We start from the raw sequence: 20,879 nt of genomic DNA on the forward strand, positions 1-20,879 counted from the left end.
CAAAGGCACCCCCAAGGTCAAAATTTTGGTTTGGGACAGCCTATGGCCTTGCCCTGAAGGCAGGTGTGCAAATTTTAGTAGAGATTGGTTCAATGGTGTGCATTTCTACACCACACCTATATATACTGTATATGGCAGACTTTGAGCATTATATTTTAGACAGCAGGTATAAAAATAATGCAAAGGGAGAAAAATAAAGGGTTAGGGTTCAAGCCTGGAAACCCCATTTATTTGTCAAGGTTGAGTAAGACAAGAAAGGTTGGATGTTCTGCAGCATTCTGGCAGCCACAAAGTTTGGTGGACAAATGACAGCAACTACCTGTGCCATTTACATCCCAGCTAGACTGGCAGGAGCAGAGTAGGAGATGAATGTCACAGTTTTAGACGTCTCCTTTTGGTCATCAGTCCTCTGAGCTGTGGGAGGAAGTGGAACTTTGTGATTAATTGTGTTACTGTGTTGTATTCCCCTTTGTGCACAATCGATAATTTCAACATTACAGAAAGTTTCAACCATCCTTAAGACCTATGTAGACTGTTTTTTTTTTTTTGTTGTTGGTGTTGTAATGTGAGATTTTACATATAACTTGATGAATATTTTGTACTGTATATCTTTTTTTGTAATTTAGACAAAGCAATGTAATTTAGTGTTTACCCCCCCCCCCCAACCCCCCTTAAGGGATGGGTCTGTTTGAATTTTACGACAGGATTTGGGGGATGTGTGTTTTAAACCAGTTTGGCAAGTGTTTCTTTGCTAAAGTCATTTCTACCCCCGCAAATGGGCTAAGGTGTACTTTAACATATGGTTTGGTGGCAGGTGTTAAGATGTTCTATTTCCCCCATTGGTCTGAGGTATGGCTGTTTGGAATTGGCTGGTCTCAGAGGCCTTTAAGTACCATGATGTCCTATTGGCTCTCGGGGTTGGACAGAACATCTATAAATGTATGTGTTTAACCTCAGTATCTCTCTCTTACTAACCAACATCTGAAAGAAGCATCTCTCTTGCTATCCTGTGATGAAGAGCACAGCTCAGCAGCCATTTTGAACAGACATGTGGCTGAAAGCTGAGCACCAATGATGCCTTAACTAGAGACATTTAAGTAACCACAAGTCTGTGTGCCACCTGAACTACATATCATCATTTAATCAGGTTGTATGGTTGCCAATATTCAAATGTACTTTGCATTTTGTTATTATTTATGAATATTATCAATAATACATTGTTTAAACTGTAACTTAACTTCTGCTTGTCTTTTTACTACATCTAATTGCCTGAGGTTATAGATATAGAAGGGAAGGTGGGGATAAGTTATATACAATAGTACCTTATAAACAGTGGTAAGTCTGTGAGATTAGGCATCTCTAAGGCTACATATTAATAATACAATAGGGGAAAGTAGAGCAATGTATATTACTCTACCAAGACAAAACAGTTGGAGTTGGCATTTTAGCAACTCCAGGAGGCAGGACAATTAAGTGAATAAAAAATCTTGTTTCATTGGCCATTTCAATGACATGCCAGTCGTTTTCTGTTGTTCTTCAACAAATAATTCCATCCATGCTTCTTCTAAACCTGCTTTATTCTGAGCAGGTTCATATTGCAATTATCTGACATGTTCCTTCAATTCAGTTGTGTCAGTGCTGATAATAATGTGTATACTTAATGGTAACTGCCTTAGTGTGTAGACTATCTGTTTTGTCTATAAAAAGTGTGTGTTGTATGTTGTATGAGATAATTGACAATGGCAAGAAACTAACCACCACACATAGTATGACCCTGAAGACTACTTCTCACTACTATTTGATAAAATAAGGGAATTGTGGGTTGAACCACACAGCATTAGTCACACACATTTAGTCAGTCAGTCATTGTCTAACCCGCTATATCCTAACACAGGGTCATGAGGGTCTGCTGGAGCCAATCCCAGCCAACACAAGGTGCAAGGCAGGAACAAATCCCAGGCAGGGTGCCAGCCCACCGCAGAGCACACAAATACACACACACCAAACACAATTTAGGATTGCCAATGCACTTAACCTGCATGTCTTTGGACTGTGGGAGGAAACCCACGCAGACACGGGGAGAACATGTAAACTCCACACAGGGAGGACCCGGGAAGCGAACCCAGGTCTCCTTACTGCAAGGCAGCAGCACTACCACTGCGCCACCGTGCTGCCCGCACCCCTTTAAACATCACATATTAGTTGTATATTAATTTGATTAAAGTGCTTCACAAAAGTAAACTCATTCTGTGATGATGGTGCCTTTATCGCAACATGTGTGCAGTAAATTGCATTGATTACATTAAGAAAATCACTGTAAATGGCCTTATCATCGTGGCTTGCTCAACATGACTGTAAAGTAATTGGATGTATCTTGGTGGCATCTTTATTATACCATCCCATACAGATGGCATTGACAGATGGCTCAGGGATGTCTGAGAGATTCCTGACCGGTCAGGCAATTCACACTGAAAAGCACCCATCTCCAAATATCCTACCATTTTTAAAACCTGTAATGCAACAGAAATTGCGTGGTTTCTGTTTGATGGTCTCTGTAATGTGGGCTCCAATTCAGCACACAACTCTTAGAGGAGGGTTCTAGAAAGTCCAAATCAGTTTATAAGTCAAGTAAAGTGGCTTTATTGCCATACTATCCAGTATTGCAGCATACGATAAAATAACTTTCCCCAGGAAACCGTTGCAAAATATATACGTATAAATACAGAACAAGTGCGAGACTAGTAAAGAACTATACTTTACTCTTAATAAATAGATAGTCAATATTTGAAACAGGTAGTAGTAAATAAATAAACAACAGGGGTAACAAATGAACTTATATAAATAAGCTATTAGGAGCAGATCTGAGGGCAGGGGGCAGCACAGAGTTCAGAGTCCGGATAGCCAAGGGGGTAGAAGCTGTTGCAGAACCTGGCCAGATGGTTCAGAAGTTACATTAGCTTCTGCCAAATGGTAGTAGGACAAAGAGACCATAGGTAAAGTGGGAGCAGTCCTCCACAATGCCATAGGGTTTGCGGACACATCGCTTCATAAAGAGGTCTTTAATGGAGAGCATAGAGGTCCCAATGATCTTTTCTGCTGTGTGGATTAACTCTTTTAGGTCCTTATGGTCAGAAAAACTGCTGTTCTGAAACCAGAGAGTGATGCAGCTGGTTAGAACACTTAGTGGTGCCCCTGTAGAATGGGGGGAGGTAGGCTTGCTCTCTTCGGCCGCTATGGCTATGGAGGTGGTGTTAACTGACCAGCCAGATGTGCACCAAGAGTTCTAGGTGCTTTTTACCAATTCCATTTCAGAGCCCTCAGTGTGCAGTGGGCTGTGGAAAACATGGACCTTCCTGAAGTCAACAATCATCTCTTTCATCTTGCCCACATTAAGAGACTGATTGTTGTAGTTGGACCAGTCTTACCAATCATCGTATCTCGATTCGGTAAGGTGACTCATCCCCATTGCAGATGAGACCCCACCAATTGTTGTGTTGTTATCCACAAACTTGATAATGTTAGCGCTGTATGCAACCATACAATCATGAATCAGTAGAGTGAACAGAAGTGGACTGAGTGCATAACCCTTGGGGGCTCGGTGGTACATGAGATGGTGTTTCCGACACAAACTGTCTGGGGTCTCTCTGTCAGGAAGTCCAGGATCTACTTACATAGGAAGTGTAGCCTTGCAGACACAACTGGTATATGGTCTACATACGATTTTATAAATGAGCTTTGTGTGTGTGTATGTATGCCGTTTTTGCCTATCGAGCATAAGCCAAACTTTAGAAAGGATTCCAAGCAAGGTTTTATACATGGGACCCCTGGACTTTGACAACAGAACCATTCTGCTTGCCTGCTTTTTGCCTAAGATGGGCTACCCTTATTCAAACTCTAGGGCAGAATAGAGATACCACGTGTTGAAACAAGATGAGTATATGTGAGGAATGGCTGGGGTACCAGCCTAACAAGCTACTTTTATTACCTGCTGTTTTAAATGGGAAAACAACAGAGCACCAAAAAATACGTTTGTTGGTCCAAGACAAATAGCCCAATAATAGCTTAAGCTCTCACAGAGCTCATTGTCTCTTCTCTCATTTGGAGCAGGGTCCAGAACGGGTGCTGACTTCTGCTTGTAAGCGCTCTATAAGTAAGGAGTGAACCAGAAGGGGACAGGGCTTCTGACAATTGGGCACAAGTGGCGTCATATATCTGGGGCTTTCTCCTCCCCACTCCAAGGAAACAAAGGCAAATGAACAATCAAGTCTTTCCCCGTCATTTGTACCTGATCAGAGTCATTGGCGTGCTCTTCTGAGACTTGGTTGTCCTCAATTAGAGGTAGGAAACTAATTCCCACTGTGGAAACTATTGCACATATGGTGAGAACATTCCAACTTCACACAGTATCCACTACAGCCTGAGGTCAAATTGATCTCCAGACATTATTGAGTGACTGAATAAGAATTCAATCAATCAAATCATTTAATCAATTCAGGAGTGCTCAACCTACTCCTTGTGTTGCTTTAAAACGGAGACACTTGGGGCAAATCCCAGCTAGGAGTTTGCATTGTTTCTCTCTGTTCATTTGCCATATTCCTTCCACATTCCAAAAGCTTGTAGTTGGGCTTGGTGTGTAAGTCTTTCTCCTTGGGAGTGGAATGACTGGTGGTCATCATTGTCATTGATCGATTGACTTATTAGTAGAAATAAAAAGATTCACAAAACAGATGGCTTGTGCCAGACTCTGTATAGTTCTGTAATCTTTGATAATTTGAACTGACTGCTTAAAGCAAATGCTTCTCACTTAAACGCGTTTTGCTCCTAAACCTTTCCGTATCGCATCAATTCAGTCTGATGGTGTACTTAGAGAAAAGAGTAGGATTCAGTGTGGTAACTGTTAATCTGACAATCACGCGTATTTCCTGTATTTTGGTATAATTCCATGGATAATGAATTAAAGAGGTTGTGAGACTATGATCTCTTTTTTTTCTGTTGAGAACTCGGGTAAACAAGAAGCCGAGCGAGAGCAGTCCGCTAATAAAAGGCGCATCTGGCCTCGCCGGAGAAGCCTCGCTCTTTAAACGGGAAGCCGGAGCGCCGAGGGAATTGCGCTGGGATATGGGAAGGGCCTGTTTTCTCGTCTCTCTCTCTCTCTCTCTCTTAATCTCTCTCTCTCTCTCTCCCTCTCTCTCTCTCCCTCTCTTCATTCGCTTTTCTTCCATTCGTGAGGTCAGTCGGACTGCCGTGGGTGGGACACGTTTTCCAAAGTAGCTTCCAAAGAAATAAGGGCGGCCGATTGCCGAGCGGTAAGTCCTTTCATTTTTTTCCCCTTTATTCTCACACAGAAGATGCATTTTATTCATATTCAGGCTTCCGGACGCTTTTTTTTTTGGACAGTCCACCTAATAATATTAATACCAAAGCGTTTTTTAAGGTGACCGTCCACTGACAATAAACTGCCTTTGTCTTTCGTGAGAGAGCAACTTTGTCAGATATCTATAGTAAACGGAGTAACTAATATTTTAAGTCTTTGTTCTAGCTTTTTAACATTTTCGACCGTCCAAACTTAATAATTTTGTCTTGACCTAAATGCATTGATAAATTGTAAGCTGTGCCCGTGAGATAGTGCATTAATGTAATAAAGAAGCGGAGAAGGAATCATTATAGACAGGAATAGAGGATCAAACAACTGACTTGCTCCTGCCGTTACGATACATTTATTTCAGATTAACAGTAAAAAGTTACGCATTGCGTTAAAATTACATTATTAGCAACAGTTGTTACAAAGGTACAGTATATAACGCAGGTAACGAACTGACTCAGATCAAACGTGGACGTACTGTATTTCCGTATCTTTACTTAGGGTGACATTAGCCGTGCGCTTTGTAACTGAATGACCAAACCTACTGAGAATTAACGGATTGCAAACGGAAATGCTGCTAAAGTGACACAATCCAAAGATTATCGGTCTGCGCAAACCAGTCACAACTGGGAACTGGAAATTAATGCGAGCCAAAGTTTACGGAATTTTGTTTTGTGCCCTCCCGCGCCTGTCTTATAATGTGTATAGCGCCTTTTTGGGGCTTTTATGAAGCTGTTTACATTTGATTTAACTGCACCCATTTTTAGTTTTTGAAGGGTCACTATTTTAGCTTTCATTTTCTAACCTAGTGAGTATGCCGAGTAAAACACTATAATGTGGTTTTTTTTTTTGTTCACAATGCTTTACACTGAAGTTATCCACGTACTGCTGTTTATAAATATTAGTTATGTTTTAGATCATACTATAGAAACAAATAAGCCAAATAATTGGAATATGTTTACTTTATCTGTAGTGCGGGGCTTTCCAAACACTTTCGTAATGCACGTGCTAAGACGATCAAGGACAAAACGTTTATCCTTCCCCGGATTGGTTATGATTAACGTGAAACTGTGAGCATTGGGATCGCGACAGGTCTGGAGGCGCTCTTGGCTAATCTGCGAAAAACGGTGCGGTAGATGATGAAGGGTAAGGATCTAATTGGAACTGCCAGGCGTTTAATGAAATGTACGTTGGGTTGTTGTCGGGCGCATCAGCAGCAGGCTGCCAATTAAAAGCAGACAGGGTATTCTAAGAGCATCCAAACGCCACCTGTGTTTTCGCTTCACTGCAGCATCCCACTGGCCTTCAGTTTTATTTACGGGGTTGTGAAATGTCATCGAAGAAATTTCAGCACCGCCGCGGTCGAAGCCAGACAGTCTTTTCTCTTCTGTTTCAAAAAGATGCTTGTTGCCATGGAAATTATGTTCCGGCGAAGTTGTTGCAGGCATTTAGAATAATAAAGGAAGATGCTCTGAGGAGGAGACAACGAGTCCCGCGGGTCCACGGCGAGGTCGCTGATCTGGGTGGGAATCGAAATGAAGAGTGACGTTTGTGCATGACTGGAGGCGCAACACGAGCATCTTCTTATGTAAAATTCACTGACCTGCAATAATATGAGAGAAGACAAAAAAGAAATGTATGCCTTAATGAAAATGTGAGGATGGGGTGTTACCTGCAATATTAATGTTTCTACCAGAATGAAGGCATGCTTGTTATGTGGTACTTTAGATAAAAACTGACTTCCAAAGGTCGCACAGGCCAGTTGTTCCTTTTGTTTTTAAGTATTAATTTAATTTTTACCATTTTCCTTTTACAGTTGCACACTTAATCTACCTTTATTTAAGTCTCTGTCATATAAACTGTACAGAATGGATCACAGAGAGAGATGCACAGACCCTTGCAAAAATTAAATACAGTATGTGGACACGTCTTTTGCTTGTATGTAGCAAAAATATTTATATTGTATCTGAAATGTAATGAAACGTGAATTTCCCTTAATATATTGCATCAAACAGCATTTTCAAATACACGTGCAACATGCGTGTTTCTGAAAGATCCCTCATTGCTAATTCTCTTTTTTCCTGCAAGTTAAACGCAGGCTTCCAATTTATTCTGAACTCCCTGTTGCTTAGTAAAAGTAGTTCAGGTACTTAGATAGGTCAGTCAGTCTCCAACCCGCTATAGCCTAACACAGGGTCACGGGGTCTGCTGGAGCCAATCCCAGCCAGCACAGGGCGCAAGGCAGGAACAAACCCTGGGCAGGGCACCAGCCCACCGCAGGGCACACACTAGGGACAATTTAGGATCGCCAATGCACCTAACCTGCATGTGTTTGGACTGTGGGATGAAACCCACGCAGACACAGGGAGAACGTGCAAACTCCACGTAGGGAGGAACTGGGAAGTGAACCCGGTTCTCCTTACTGCAGGGCAGCAGCACTACCACTGCGCCACCGTGCCACCCTAGATAGGTCAGCGTATGTGAATTTGTGTATTCCTTGCTGAAACATTAACCCTAAAGTTTTCTGACATTTCAAGAAAATTAAGTTAAACAACTTACAGTGCTAGCAAGTACCTAAATGTGTATCTCTTTAATAGATTCTGGAGAAGAATAAATCTGCTTCAGGTTAATAATTTTAATTAAAAATGTGGCTAGAATATGAGAGCATAACCAAATGTTCTATTTAACTGAAAAGTTGCAGAGTCTCATATACTCTAGTTGGTCAAAATACAGACCAACAAGCTGCAATATAAATAGCTCAGGATATCAAAAAGAAAGACAGTTAAAGAACTGAAAAAAAATGTTTAGATAGATACTTTATTGATCTCGTGGGAAATTCAACTACAAGTAGCCAAGAATTAATTATACTGTGTTAAATGCAAACATTTAAATACACTTACTACACAATAGCAAATACACTACAAATAATGCGATCACAGTACACTAGGTGGTACATACAATAATGTCAGTGCAGTGAGAATTGTGTAAATGATACTGCTATACCAAAGTGACAGGTGGCACATAATATCAAAGTGTCAGATAGTAAATGTCAAAGTAAAATAAAATAAAGTACTTAATGTCAAAATAAAATAAAGTGACATGGCTTATGCTGATAGGGTAATAATGAATAAAAATAGAAAAGAACATACAGTAATGACCAAGTAGTGAGATATATATAGTATGTATGTAGTGCATAGCGAATGCATCTAATATAGTTTATGTGCAGAGGAGTGTTGGGTTCAGAGATACAATTTATTTGAAATTGACTACTTTTAAATACCACTTACAAAGTAAATACTGTACTGTTACAACCTTATTTCTTACTTGTCCATGATTAATACTAGGCTTACAACGTGTTCCATCGCAGTGCAGTTTCATCATGGACAGATCTCAAGAAACACTAGCGATATCTGTTGGTTGAGCTCCCCAATGTCAGGTTAATATAGTTTTTTTTTTAATTCATTGTGGTATTCAAAAATGACAGAAATATATTGAAATATTTATATATTCTTAAAATATATTGCATTGTATATTATAACTAGAATTTACAGTATGTTTAAATATCCTGTATTTTGTAATATACTTTGCAAAATGTGTCTTGTAGTACGTGTATTATTTGTAGTATTTTAAAATATAGATTTTATAGTTTGAAAAATATATAAAATGGCAATAGTTTACATATTTTATAATAATTTTGTTATGACTGGGATCCCAAAGCATGTAAGTCCTAAAAACACTTTCAAAAATACCCACTAGAGGGGGAGAGCCCACCAGAAACCCCAGCTAGATACAAAAAGAGCCACATGGAATTTTTGTAAAATAAAAGATTTATTCTTCACAAAAATGCTCTTCAATAACAATGAAGTTCTGTGGAGTACAAAGGGAATAGGACTTCCATTGTAACCAAAGTCCCAATTAAGAAAGCCAAAATGAAGTCAAAAACCACAATAAACGTAAAAGATCACAGAAACTCAGCACTTGTTAGTCTTTTCAAGTGAGCTGCCAAGAGCTGTGGGAGACCCTCCAGTTTTGTAGGGTGGAGGGCAGTGACTGGCGGGTGGGCCCATCTCTTGGGGGAGTCACAAGGAGTAGAACACATGCAAAGAAAATACAGCAGATAATTTTTTAAAAAGTAACATTATAATAAATAAAGGACACCGCAAAGAACATAAAGCATGAGTTTAGAACCCTGGCTGAACTATAACAATATTTCAAAATAATGCAAGATATTTATCTTTGAAATTTACTCTTTTTTAATTTTGTGAACAAATTGATTTTTAAATTAATTGAATAAATATAATTATTGTCTTGGGCAAGTTTTTTGGTGGTTTTGGTATTCCCATTTGAAAATATTTCATAACACACTTAGGCAACCACATTACAACAACAACAACATTTATTTATATAGCACATTTTCATACAAAAAGTAGCTCAAAGTGCTTTACATAATGAAGAAAAGAAAAATAAAAGACAAAATAAGAAATTAAAATAAGACAACATTAGTTAACATAGAAAAGGAGTAAGGTCCGATCGCCAGGGTGGACAGAAAAAACAAAAAAAAAATTCCAGAAGGCTGGAGAAAAAAATAAAATCTGTAGGGGTTCCAGGCCACGACACCACCCAGTCCCCTCTGGGCATTCTACCTAACATAAATGAAATAGTCCTCTTTGTAGTTAGGGTTCTCACAGAGTCACTTGATGTTGATGGTCATACAGACTTCTGGCTTTCAATCCATCCATCATTGTTGGAACATCATGGTACTTAGAGTAGATGGTGGTGGCGCAAGCCACCATCAAAAGGACACCGGAAAAGGAAACAGAAGAGAGAGTAGGGGTTAGTACAGATTTTAGAGCCACCATGAATAGTTATTATAATGAATTGGATATACAGAGTATCAGGATTAAATTACAGTGAAGTTATGAGAAGGCCATGTTAAAATAATGTGTTTTCAGCAGTTTTTTAAAGTGCTCCACTGTATTAGCCTGGCGAATTCCTATTGGCAGGCTATTCCAGATTTTAGGTGCATAACAGCAGAAGGCCGCCTCACCACTTCTTTTAAGTAAGTTTTGCTCTTGGAATTCTAAGGAGATACTCATTTGAGGATCTGAGGTTACGATTTGGAATATAAGGTGTCAGACATTCTGATATATAAGATAGGGTGAGATTATTTAAGGCTTTATAAACCATAAGCAGAATTTTAAAGTCAATCCTGAATGACACAGGTAAGCAGTATAGTGACATCAAAACTGGAGAAATGTGCTCGGATTTTCTTTTCCTAGTTAGGATTCGAGCAGCTGCATTCTGCACTCGTTGCAAACAATTTATGTCTTTTTTGGGTAGTCCTGAGAGGAGTGCGTTACAGTAATCTAGTTGATTGAAAACAAAAGCGTGAACTAATTTCTCAGCATCTTTCAATGATATAAGAGGTCTAACTTTTGCTATGTTTCTTAAGTGAAAAAATGCTGTCCTAGTGATCTTATTAATATGCGATTTAAAATTTAGATTACAGTCAACAGTTACCCCTAAGCTTTTTACCTCTGTCTTGACTTTAAATCCTAATGTATCCAGTTTATTTCTAATAGCCTCATTGTATCCATTATTGCCAATCACTAAGATTTCAGTTTTCACTTTATTTAACTTGAGAAAGTTACTATTCATCCATTCTGAGATACAAGTTAGACATTGTGTTAGTGAATCAAGAGAATCGGGGTCATCAGGCACTATTGATAAATACAGTTGTGTGCCATCAGCATAGCTGTGGCAGCTCACGTTGTGCCCTGAGATAATCTGACCTAACGGAAGCATGTAGATTGAGAAGAGCAGCGTACCCAGGATAGAACCTTGTGGAACACCATATAGGATATCATGTGTCTTTGAGTTGTAATTACCACAACTAACAAAGAATTTTCTCCCTGCCAGGTAGGATTCAAACCAATTTAAGACACTGCCAGAGAGGCCCACCCATTGACTAAGGCGATTTCTAAGAATATTATGATCAATGGTGTCAAATGCGGCACTCAGATCTAAGAGGATGAGAACAGATAAATGGCCTCTGTCTGCATTTACCCGCAAGTCATTTACTACTTTAACGAGTGCAGTTTCTGTGCTGTGATTTGTTCTAAAACCTGACTGAAATTTATCAAGAATAGCATGTTTATTGAGGTGCTCATTTAACAACATAATGATTGCCTTCTCTAGAATTTTACTTAAGAAAGGAAGGTTAGAGATGGGTGTAAAATTTTCAAGAGCCGAAGGGTCGAGATTATTTTTCTTAAGTAGGGGTTTAACTACAGCAGTCTTAAGACAGTCTGGGAAGACCCCCGTATCTAATGACAAATTTACTATGTCAAGAACATTATCAATTAGCACGCCCGATACTTCTTTGAAAAAATTTGTGGGTATTGGTGGAGGGTTTCAGTTGAGAAATTATTTTATTTAAATCAGGTAAATCTATCCTAGTGAAAGAGTTTAATTTGTTTATAACGGAATGCTGGGAATGCTTTATAAAAATGAAATACAAGTAAAATATATTGTTGTAAATTGTTAATATTTAAAATGTGTTACAGTATAAAAAAATCAGTGGCCTTGATAAATAACTAAACCACAAAAATGAACAGAAAAACTATTCAAAACTAAAAAAAAAGAATTTCTAAGAAGATAAACAAGAGATAAAACAAAGTCTTGCTGTCCCATGCGCTTCATGTCGTCAGGTTTAGACCCCAGTCTATTTGGTGTGGGGGTTTGCTTATACCCAAAGTACCACCAGCAGCACTCTCACTTCTCACTAACACTAAACCTAACCATTCCTCTGTCCCGACTCCCGGTACCTCTAGTCTAACGCAGTTTTCAACCTGCCTTCCACGGTTGTTTTAGGCCAAGCCCAGAAATTAATTTGAGTAGAGATCTTTGTTCACGTGAAGTTTTGGTACCCTTGAAACTCATATAGGCCTTTAAGACTCTGGCCTCTTGGCCATCTTCTAGGTTGTCTGTCTTTATTGAGTTATACTGTCCCGATTCTCCTTTTTAGGGACAGTCCCCCACACTCCACACCCCTAATAGTTCAACATGTTCTTTCCCAGAATTTTCATAGCTGGAGCAGTTGGCTCAGGAAGAGTGGACAGGTGCAGAAGTCTCACTGAGAGCTCCGGGAATCGCTTGTTTGCAGTGATTGCCTTTAAAGGTTGTGCAACAAGCTATGAATTTAAGGGTCCCATCAGTATTGTTCTTGCCGTTTTCATTTGTGTTATTATTTGAAATATTCTGTTGAATCCAAACTCTAAAGCTAACTTGATTTTTGTTAAATACAGAATAAACAATGACGGGAGCCAATTACTTTTGTCAGTTTCAAGTTGTTTCAGAGACAATTGTGGGCTGTTCTCTTTTCCTGGAGGGGTACCAACAAATTTCTCCATGTCTGTCTGTACTTGTATCGCAAACTAAGGGAGTTTTACCTGATAAGAGAAATTATCAAATTATCCCAGTGCCGCACCAGTTACCTGTCCATTTGCTTGGGCTTGAGAATTTGCTCACATGTAGCCCGTTTGATATGTTTTCATTTGGACTGAGCTGCCTATGGGTGTAGCAGTTCTTTTGTCACCATTATGAAGAAAACATTCTCTGCCCTGCTTAATCAATTTCGGGGTCACAGGGACTGCGGCCTGTACCAGAGACATTGGGGACATTTGTGCTCATACTCTCACTTGCACAGGGACAATTTAGACTCACAGGTTAGCCTAACACACATGTTTTTAGGGAAGATGGGTGGAAAATTGGGAAAAACCTGAGCAAAACCCACGTGTATCTGGGGAGAAAGTACTAACAGACTAAAACTAAGCATGGGGATTTGAATCCAGGATGCTTAATCTACGAGATGGCTACACTTTACACTTCTCTACTATGCCGGCCTCTTGATATAAAGATTTTGTACAACAAAAGTATTTTTGAAAATCAAAAAAAAATATAAGGACTAGAAATGTGAATTACAATATTTGATTCTGTAATAAGGGTGGTATCCAGAGTACCCAAAGGCAGACTTGCAGAATAAAACGAAAAACATGACAACTTCACACAGTCAGCGCCCAGGCATGGATTTGAACCCAGTCTCCTGAAGCTGAGATGAGACTGCAACGCTAAATACGGCACCATCATGTTCATATGCGTACTGTTTATTAAAATAACATTCTAACTTATTTTAAATAGGTCAGTAATTTCAAAGCAGCAACTATATGTCAATTTCCCACTAGGAATTCAACAACGAATGTATGTTAATGATGACCAATAGAGACTTCTTTTTTCTTTTTAATTATCCTTTTTTATACTTAAATACAGGGCAATCCCAACATGACTTTCCTAGTAAAGAAACCACTTAATTCTCAAAGCACATAAAAGAGGCCAAATTACATTTTTAATTAAAATCAAAATTTCAAGGCTTTTTTTTTTCTCAGAAACAAAATTCCCAGCTGAGATTTTCACCACTTTTTATTAAACAGCTCCCATCTTAAGGGTCTTCAATGAATATTTCTCTATATTTTGATGGTCTGTCCATCCATTCTTTCCTAGACTTGCTTTGCACATGGAGCATTAGGGACTGGATTACCTAAGTAAGACCACTTTTGAGTCATGGATTGGAATCCCACCCAGGGCTGGTTCCTGCCTGAATATGCAGAGTTAGACTCCAACTTGCTTTGATCATTTATTTGAATTCAGTGAATTTTTAAGGTGGGAGAATGGATTTTATGTTAGAGCAGGCAAGGTCAGGCTGGCATCCTGGTCGGGATGGGTGGTGGCTGTTCTGTCAGCCAGGAGGCCTTTATAACAGAAGGACAGTGGGAGATGTCCTCCCATTGATTTGAACTCCCCTTGTATGCTGGGCGGCAACCTTCCTCTGGTGGACTTCCCATTTGTGCAACACAGGGAAGCATGTGAACTGTAGCACCAATGAGCAGCCCTGTTGGTATACTTGTGTGCAGCCAATAGGAGCTGTCAAAACAGTCCTCTGTCCTAGGGCGGTTCCACCTCACCTGGAAGTGCATCTTGGGGACAATGATATTGTAGCAGAATTCCTATTGGGTCCAGGCTGAAAAGGGGCAGCTCGACAAGTGAGTCAGAGTCAGGCAAAGCTCACCTGGGAGGAGTGGAGAAGAAAAGAGAAAGAAAGTAAGAAAGAAGAGAAAGAAGTAGGAGAGCTGTTTGAAAAACCTGTATTAAAGTATCTATATATATATATATAAAATTCTTTTCGCATTTGAAATGGAAATTACGTATGACCACCGGGGAACAGGAAAAACATTCTTAATAAACCTGATTCTGTGGGCGGCACGGTGGCGCAGTGGGTAGCGTTGCTGCTTCGTAGTTTGGAGACCTGGGGCCCCGGGTTCACTTCCCGGGTCCTCCCTGCTTGGAGTTTGCATGTTCTCCCCGTGTCTGCGTGGGTTTCCTCCGGGCGCTCCGGTTTCCTCCCACAGTCCAAAGACATGCAGGTTAGGTGGATTGGCGATTCTAAATTGGCCCTAGTGTGTGCTTGGTGTGTGGGTGTGTTTGTGTGTGTCCTGCGGTGGGTTGGCACCCTGCCCTGGATTGGTTCCTGCCTTGTGTCCTGTGTTGGCTGGGATTGGCTCCAGCGGACCCCCCTGACCCTGTGTTCGGATTCAGCGGGTTGGAAAATGGATGGATGGATGGATGGATGGATAAACCTGATTCTTGCCGAGAGAGCGAATGGTGACATTGCTCTGGCTGTAGCATCATGGGGAATCGCTTCTACATTATTAGATGGAGGCCGAGCAGCACATTCGGCTTTGCAATTACTATTAAACCTCGCTCACAACGAAAATCCAATTTGCAACATACGCAAGGCTCTGGAAAGGCACAAGTCTTGCAACATTCAAAGATAATAGTTTGGGATGAGGGCACCATGGCATATAAAAGAGCTTGTGAAGCCTTGAACAAAACAATGCAAGATCTCAGAGATCCTAGCAAAATAATGGGAGGTACTGTCGTTTTACTCGCAGGAGATTTTCGTCAAACATTTCTAGTTTTCTATAAAATAAAATACTTTGTTAGAACCTTGGATTTTGCTGGTGGAGTTGTGTCTGGGGTTTGGGGTTCTGTGATGCTCCCTATAGTCCACAATGTATATGTGAAAATTGCAAGTAAGTACAACACTAGAGTCCTCAGTGTTTAAATATAAAATTAATGCCTGTCCTTTTATTGTTATTATATTACATTATGTATCCATCCATCCATTCATGTTTGAATCCACTGGTCCTGAAATCGTGAAACTGGAGGCTATCCTAGCAAGCACAGGGTTCTGCTTATACTGATAATCTTACATCTATCCTAATTATTCTGGTTCAGTGTGTCGGTAGGTGCCTCCTCCAATTATATTTAAATCTGATATTAATTTGCTTATTTCTTTTATTTCTAAGTCTGCTCATCCTGGCTCAACTTCTCTAAAGTTAAGCTCTAACCTACCAGATATTGCACAAGGTAGATGCCAATCTCAGATTGGATGCCAGTCTACCACAGAGTTTTTAAGTATTTTATCACTTGTGCTTCTGAATAGTAATCTAAAAAATATCAAGCATGTCTATTTGTCCCCCATGTGCAACATGTAACACCCAGAAAAAATAAAGGCACGTCACTTAAAACGACTTTGTCACTTTCCTCCCAAATTACTGAATACAATTCCATTATATCACCAGACAACTGTGTGCACATTTCATTGAGTAAAGTTCCCCACAGCCATTAAACAAATTGATCTTCTCACACACTTAATGCATACAATACGTCATTTTTAAAAAAACAGAACCAATAAGTTACAACATACCCATCTAAAGAGCAAAGAAAGACTGACAGAATAAATTAAAAGTCATCACTTAAAGTGCCCAAAATTTAGCAGCTGTCTCCATCTCATCTCAGTATGCCTCGATTCCCATCCTAATTGAAGCCTTCCACCATTTCCCATGCTTATATTTTCTGAAAAACAAAAATATCAATACTCCTTTTTTGTTTTAATTGATGGCCTGAGCCTCTGACAAGCTGCGAGGCCTAATGGCCACCGTCATGCATGAAAAATGTTTCTTATCCATTATTAAAGCATTTAGTCTGAAAACATAGTAGATTGCAACCTAATTCTAAAAATATGGCTTAGTTTCTATGGAAACTGAGCCTAGCACGTCAGAGGATCTGTCGGAATTATACTGTCATCTTTTACAAAGTCTGTTATTCAGTGGCACCGCTCTTCCTGTTGCAGCACTGAATAATAAATCTAAGGAAGCTAGATGGGTGATGTGTTGACAGTTGATGATGGGGTTGCCTTCTTTTTTTGTTTATTTCTTATTTTGGTGCTAAGCTATAAGATTTATTTTTAGCAATAGCAAGCACCTGTCAACTACAGCTGATAAGGATGCCCCGCTAGTGAGAATTTTATATAAAAGCAGTTCAAATCAGCAGGTTACTGGTGAGAAAGTTGTAGGTGTATTTGGTGAGAGCTGATTGGCTAACAGGAGAGAAACGGGCCTTATTAATTTGTGAAGGCAGACAACACCCGCATCTCTCCAGGGTGATATAAACTCCAAAGTTTAATACAATGTGAAACTGATGAGATTTCTCACTTTCACAGGCCATTTGCTCCGTCAGCTAATATGCAAATCCTGCCCCCGCTGCTTTGGACTGGAATTTGCTGTCAGCCGTAGACGCTTGTTAAATTCTGACTCACATGTCTAATATGAGTATTAGAGAGATTCCCAGGTGCTACGATTGTAGGGTGGTAAGTGTGTGCCCAAAATTAGTCTTGTAATCCCAGTCCATCCACAGAAAATCACATTGCAGGATGAAAAGAATTAGGAAATGTAAAAATAGCAATTGAGCCATCTTTTGTTTATGCTGGTCGTCCCAGAGAGGCTCTGTGTCCCATCATGGGATTGTCAGCATTATGGTTCAACTTTAGTACGAGTCTGTTAAATATAGAGTGCCTGTAAAAAGTTTTTATCCCCTTGGAAGTTTTTATACTGCGGTGGGTTGGCACCCTGCCCAGGATTGGTTCCTGCCTTGTGCCCTGTGTTGGCTGGGATTGGCTCCAGCAGACCCCCGTGACCCTGTGTTCGGATTCAGCGGGTTGGAAAATGGATGGATGGATGGATGGATGGAAGTTTTTATATTCTATTATTATACAACATTGAATCACCATGGATTTAATTTAAATTTTTAGACACTGATCAACAGAAAAAGCCTGTTTAAAGTCAAAATGAAAGCAAAGATCTGCAAAGTGATCTAAATTAAATACAAATCTTCTTTGTCCTCTTCTTGTTCTTCTTTATTTTTTCCCACTTCTATATGGCATCGTGGTTGAGTGGTGGCTCTGAGGCACTGGCAATCAGAAGGTTGCCGGTTCGATTCCCATAAACGCTAAAAGTGACTCTACTTCATTGGGTCCTTGAGACAAGCTGCAATTGCTCCGTCCTGGGTACGACGTTAATCTGCATTCAGCCCTGCAAGTAGGCCTTCCAAACTGTAGGGAAATACCTGGGGGTTGGTGGCAGAATTGTCACTCCAGCCACCATAAAAAAAACCCTCCCACTGGTTCCATTCCATCTGAACTAGTGTGGTGCTGAGGTGTCACCCATTGCATGGCTGCACACAGGTTCTAATCTGGGATCCTGAGTTGGTTTGTCATGTGATGGGTGAGGCAATGCGCTGTATCAGTGTGTGCTCCTAACCTCTATGTGGCGTCAATATTTTGTAGGTTTTCGGTGTGATTTTACTGTTAAACACAAGATAACTGATCACATAAGATACACCAGAATAATCACTCATGCACTTATTGATTTCAGAAATCCCATAATTAGTTCAATGGAGAACACCCATCTATAATCAAGGGATTTTAACTGATTGTTGTATAAATACAACTTAATGGGAGGTCCAACTTGTGGTGAGTCCATATCATGGCCTAACCTGCACAATGATGATGAGAAGAACGCTCCAAGCAGCTCTGTGAAGAAGTAATTGAAAAGCACAAGTCTGGGGACTAGCGCCAGAAAAAAAAAATCCAAGTCACTGAGTATCCCTTGGAGTCCATCAGTAATTAAGAAATGGAAAGAGTACGGCACAGCGGTAAATCTGCCTAGAGCAGGCCATCCATAGAAACTTGAGTGATCATGCAAGAAGAAGAAAAGTGAGGGAGCCACCCAATTATAACTCTTATATTTACAAGCTATAGTGTATTAAGAGACTACTGTATGTCCACTTTACTACATTTTCATTTAAAAACATCATTTTTAAACCATAACAATCTCCATCCATACTAGTATTTTTCAGATTGTTTACTAAAATGTCTCGGTCCACACTAAAATGACTGAAAGCGTATATGACGTAGACATTTGCCTGTATTGGGCATGAATGCATCGACGGAGAAATCTTTGAAGACACAGAATTTATCACAAAAATATAGCGACCAGTAAATTATTTGCTTTTTGTACAAGTGTGCAGCATTCAAATTGTACACAACACAATTTAGATGAGTAGATGTAAGCAACATAACAAGCTTCATGGAAAGCAGCTCTTCTGTTGGAATGTGGTTTTCTTCTGTGAAGGGTGAACAATCAGTTAATGAGATGTTGCGATGAGTAGGACCCAATCAGAGTGCGATTATAGTCTGTATTTTCGAAACCCAGAGTTTGCAGTCATCCACAATGCATTGCTGAGCCGGTGTTTTCAGAAGTATACAGCTCTAGAGCGCATTTTCAAAAATGTCTGGTTTCATGGGTTGAAAACACTGGGGTAGCATGGACGAAAGATGAAAACAGAGACTAATGCTTGTGTTTTTAAACAAAAACCTAGTAGTGTGGACAGGGCTCAAGTCTCCGGGGAATATTGTGAGGTAAGATTAAGACTGGGAAATAACAACACAAGACACAAATTATAGTAAAGTGAAGGTCAGGTCAAACCAAAAACTCAGACAGGCAAATGAGACTTGAGGGAAAAACTAGAATCAGGGGTCGAGAGCAAAAAGGAGTTCAAACACCAAAGCGAAATGTAGAACTTGGCCTACTTGGAAGAAAGCTAACTACACTAAAGACAGGCAGGCAGAGTGACGTAGTAGTTAAGGCTTTGGACTTCAAACCTTGAGGTTCCCCTGCTACTGACACTGTGTGACCATAAACAAGTCACTTGTCCTGCCTGTGCTCCAATTAGAAAACCAAAAGAAATTTAATCAGTTGTACCATACATGTTTGTAAGTTGCCTTGGATAAAGGCGTCAGCCAAATAAGTAAATGTAAATTATCCACCAAAGAATAATGCATTTTAGAGCATAACTTTTGCTTACATCACAAATTCAACAATTATGGTCACATGACACATCTTTCATGTCATGTGAATAAACAAAAGAATGGGCCACAATGGAATAACAAATACATTTATTCAAAATTAATAAAAGTGGTTAGAAACCTCTAAATATCAACTTTCCATAATGAAAATAAACTTTTATTCCTATATAGTGGCTGAGATTGGTGCGACTGTTCATATAACAACCGTTGACTGGGTGCTTCATCAGTCACAGCTTTATGAGAGAGTGGCAAAGGGAAAGCAGCTCATGCTCTCAACCTCCTCCTCCTCCTCCTCCTCCTCCATGACATCTTGTCTAGAGTTTACTGGAAGGCATAGGGAAGACTCTGAAGTCAGCAGAAAAGAATCTATGGTCTGATGAGAACCAAAATTGAGATTTTAGGCCATCACACTAGACACGCTGAGCCAAAGCCAAACACTGTACATTATCAGAAAGACACCCTGAATCATGGCGGTGGCAGCGTCACCCTGTGGAGATGCTTCTCAGCAGCAGGATCCATGAGGCTTGTCAAGGTAGAGGGTAAAATGAATGTAGCAAAATGATGGGAAATCCTGGTGGAAAACCTGATGCAGTCGACAATCTGTACATTGGGAGATGCTTTGTTTTCTAGCAAGACGAGTCAAAGTATAAAGCCAAAGCAACACAGGAATAGCTGAGTCAAAGTTCAGATTGCAATCCAACTGAGAATTTGTGGCTGGAATTAAATTAAATTCATTTAAAACTGAATTAATGAGTGTTCACGTATGAGCTGCATTCATACTGACAGAGTTTAAGCAATTTGCGAAAAATTGCCATGTCTACATGTGCGAAGTGGATAGAGACCTGTGCACACAAACTCATGGCTGCCAAAGGTGCATCTACTAATTATTGACTTATGTCAAATATTATTTATATTTATATTAGCAATGAGAAGTCAAGCAAGCATGTCAATGACACCTTTTATTGGCTAAGTAAAAAGATTACAATACGCAAGCTTTCGAGACTACTCAGGCCCCTTCTTCAAGCATTTACTGTATATGTAGTTAATTTAGAACACTTTCCTTGAGATTTGCTTTCAGTTTGTCATTAAACAGTCTTTTTCTGTTGACCGGTGTCAAAAAAAGCCAAGTTAAATGCACTGTGGTTCAATGTTGTACAATAATAACATGTGAAGTCTTCCACAGGGGGTGAATAC

At 39.8% G+C, this 20,879-nt stretch overlaps 1 protein-coding gene across 2 annotated transcripts in view; it reads left to right on the forward strand.

Annotated features, from left to right (window-relative positions):
• The first annotated feature begins 5,034 nt into the window (after nucleotides 1–5,034).
• klhdc8a (kelch domain containing 8A) overlaps nucleotides 5,035–20,879 on the forward strand; it is a 59,996-nt gene continuing 44,151 nt past the window's right edge. The window contains exon 1 of one of the 2 annotated variants that reach the window (XM_051924621.1): nucleotides 5,035–5,306. The gene's annotated coding sequence lies outside the window, so the exon portion shown is untranslated. The remainder of the gene's footprint in view (nucleotides 5,307–20,879) is intronic. The other variant, XM_028797152.2, reaches the window with a different exon arrangement.

The sequence above is a fragment of the Erpetoichthys calabaricus genome, chromosome 3 (genome assembly GCF_900747795.2).
Source record: "Erpetoichthys calabaricus chromosome 3, fErpCal1.3, whole genome shotgun sequence".
In the NCBI taxonomy this organism is placed as follows: domain Eukaryota; kingdom Metazoa; phylum Chordata; class Cladistia; order Polypteriformes; family Polypteridae; genus Erpetoichthys; species Erpetoichthys calabaricus.